This window comes from Trichosurus vulpecula, chromosome 6 (genome assembly GCF_011100635.1).
Source record: "Trichosurus vulpecula isolate mTriVul1 chromosome 6, mTriVul1.pri, whole genome shotgun sequence".
NCBI classification, from domain to species: Eukaryota; Metazoa; Chordata; class Mammalia; order Diprotodontia; family Phalangeridae; genus Trichosurus; species Trichosurus vulpecula.
This window is the reverse complement of record NC_050578.1, coordinates 81,910,155-81,913,716: the sequence shown is the minus strand read 5'-3', so window position 1 is coordinate 81,913,716 and position 3,562 is coordinate 81,910,155. Positions and strand designations below refer to the sequence as shown.

Below are 3,562 nucleotides of genomic sequence, written 5' to 3'. Positions count from 1 at the left end.
TTTCACATGAGGTCACTATTTTAATAATACTTCTTTAACTATCTCAGCATGGGTATAATCTTTATGTCTAATTCTAATTAAATGATTTCTCTTAGAAAGACAAATTATGGAGTGCTTTCAGGAATATTTAGGGGCTTCTTTCTCTGCATGTTATTCCAGATTATCTCTTTTAGAATACTGAAGTTTTCTATGCCCAAAGGGCAATCAAACTGTGCATGCCCTTTGATACAGCAATACCACCACTAGGTTTTTATCCCAAAGAGATCATAAAAAAGGGAAAAGGACCCTCATAAGCAAAAATATTTATATCAAGTCTTTTTGTGGTGGCAAAGAAATGGAAATTGAGGGAATGCCCATCAATTGAGGAATGGCTGAAGAAGTTGTGGTATATGAATGCAATGGAATACTAGTGTGCTATAAAAATGATGAGCAGTCAGATTTCAGAAAAACTGGGAAAGGATTACATGAACTGATGCATAGTGAAGTGAACAGAACCAGGAGAACATTGTACGCAGTAACGGCAACATTGTACAAGGATCAGCTATGAATAACTCAGCTCTTCTCAGCATGTAACAACGATCCAAGACACTTCAAAAGACTCATGATGGAAAATTCTATCTACATCCATAGAAAGAGCTATGGAGTCTGATGTAGATCAAAGCATACTATTTTCACTTTTGTTTGTGGTTTTCCCCTTTTGTTCTGTTTCTTCTTTTTCAACATGACTAACGTGGAAATATGTTTAACCCAATAGCACTTGTATACCCTATATCAGATTGCTTGCTGTCTTGGCAAAGGGTGTAGGGAGGGAGAGAGGGAGAAAATAATTGGAACTCAAAAATTTATAAATGTTGAAAATGATCTTTACATGTTATTGGAAAAAAATATCATTAAAAAAGAATCCTGAGGTCCTTTGAAGCAATCCAAAAAGTTTTGTGAAGGAAGGAAAGGAGATGATGGATAAGAACACAAAGAAAACCCATCTATTTTTAGTGGTCTGGGGTTGTTCATGTAATGGCCCCAATGAGCTGTCAGTCTTTTTTTTTTTGCAGATTCCAATTTACTTAAAGTTAAGGCTTCTATCATTATAAAACATCTGCAGCCCTAAACATTTTGTTATGCCTTTCACTGAGGAAGAGATAGTATGCACTTAAAATCTCTATCAGTCTAAAAATACATCAATCAATATAGATTCACCAAAGAACCAATGAAATCCCATTATTTTTTCCTTAGTAAATTTAAGCAATAACTAGTCCTGTTAGGCATATCTTTGAGTATTCTGATTATGTTTATCGTGTTAGTAATAAGGATTGGATCTATGCTTTCAATGGTAGGAAGGAAAACATTACCTCACTGTCTGATGAGGCACCTTTTTTTTACAATTTAATAATAATTGCCAACAGCTAATATTTACATAGCACTTACTCTATGCTAGACACTGTGCTAATTACTTTGCAGTTATTAAATTATTAGGTTCTCATTTGATTTATAATTTATAATTTTAGAGAGTTGCCTAGGTCACTGAGAGGTTAAGTCAGGGTAGCACAAGCAGTAGGTGTCAGCAGTAAGACTAGAACCAAGGTCTTCATGGCTTTGAAGATAGCTCTCTAGCCATTGCTACAGGAATGCCTCTTTTTCATGTTGAGCACTTCTACATTCAGTCAAGCCTTAACTTTTTAGTGTCATGGATATGCTGGTTTTGTCATTAATTACATAGATAGGCTGACAATTCAATTTTGTACTTATGTGGGTAGAGGTCTAAGAAGGATATAGTCCTGCGCTTTCTGAGGACTCCACAGGAGAGAAAGTAAATCTTGCCTCAGATACCTGCTACCTTTGTGATTCTGAACTTAATATTTGGAGATGGTGTAATACAATGGAAAGAACACTGATTTTTAAAGTTTTTTTAATTAACAATTTATTTTCTTCTCTCTCTACTTTCCTCCTAATCCTCACTGAAGAGGAAATAGAAAACCTTTTGTAAAAATATACTTAGTCAAATGAAGCAAATTCTCATATTGGCCATATCCAAAAAGTATGTATCATTTTTCATTGAGTTAACTATCTCTCTGTCAAGTACTAGGTAACGTGCTTCATCTTAAGCTTGCTAGAATTATGATTTGCCATTGCACTGATTGGAGTTCTCAAGTTTTGCAGGGTTTTTTTAGATATTTGAAATACAACTTTATTATGATCTAAATGGAAAAAGAATGGGAATGACAGTAACAAACAAGATTCACCACTGAAGATTGTGATGGGACTGGAGCAGTCTTGTATTTGAAACTCAAGGGGATGTTCTTCTGGTTCAAAACAGCTAAATGTGCAGGTCCAAAATATTAATCATATTTCTTAAACTGCTACATTCACTCCAAAGCCCATTCATCTTCTTCAGCATCCCAAAGATTAAGCACATGTTCTGCTCAGCTATATGATAAAATGGCAGACATGCTACACCACTGAAATCACACAACATTTGCCCATAAAACTAGACCTCTGATGCTGGGCTCTAGCTTCATTCCCTTACAGGTCATCATCTTCATCAGGGAGCACAGTTGTCTGAGCAATCTGTAAGTCTTGCTCATACTGTGCTGCCCATGCTCAATTCATGACAACATCTGGAGGTGCAAGAGCAGGAATGGCAACAAACTCTAATTTAGGGTCTCCAATAAGTTTTCTACCAAGCTGAAGGAAGGGCTTTTCAGAGTTGCAGTTAGTTTTGGCTGAGATGTCATAGTACTGCAGATTCTTCTTCCTATGGAAGACAATTGATTTCTCCTTGACTTTTCTGTCCTTACTAACCACTTTATTGCCACACAACACTATAGGGATATTTTCACATACTTGTACCAGATCTCTATACCAGTTAGGTACATTCTTGTAAGTAATACTTGATGTTACACCAAAAATTATAATGGCACATTGAACTTGGATATAATAACCATCTCTCAGACCACCAAATTTCTCTTGGCCAGCTGTGTCCCATACATTGAATTTAGTAGGACCTGTGTTAGTAAGGAACATGAGAGGATGGACCTCAACACCCAGGGTGGCTACATACTTTTCCCTCAAATTCACCAGTCAAGTTTTACAAATGTAGTTTTTCTAGTACCTCCACCACCAAGTAATACAAGTTTGAATTGCACTTGGGGTTCTACTTGGGCAGCCATCATGATGGGTCTTCCAAAAGCATCTCCATGTCCACCTGACTGAATGATGGAAAGATGGCAGAAATGCAGTTCAAATACCTGGAGATGCAGCTGACACCAACGTGTGTGGAATAATTCTCAAATTTTTCATTCATTTTCTTTATAATGTTTTTGTTATGTAAATTGTTCTCCTGACACTTCATTCTGCATCAGTTCATAGTGGTCTTCCCAGTTTTCTCTGAAACTGTCTATTTGTTTCATCATTTCTTATGGCACAGAAATCTGTTAATTCATATACCATACTTTGTTTTGCCATTTCCCAATAGATCATGTGATAAGATCCGTATTTCCCTGATGCACATTATTACCCTTACCCCACAACATGGAGAGGCATCCCTAAAATAAGAGAAAGCAAA

The 3,562-nt window shown here is 36.3% G+C and overlaps 1 pseudogene; it reads right to left on the bottom strand.

Moving 5' to 3' along the window:
* Positions 1 to 2,504: 2,504 nt before the first annotated feature.
* On the bottom strand, positions 2,505 to 3,167 carry LOC118854091 (annotated as a pseudogene).
* Between the last annotated feature and the right edge of the window lie 395 nt (positions 3,168 to 3,562).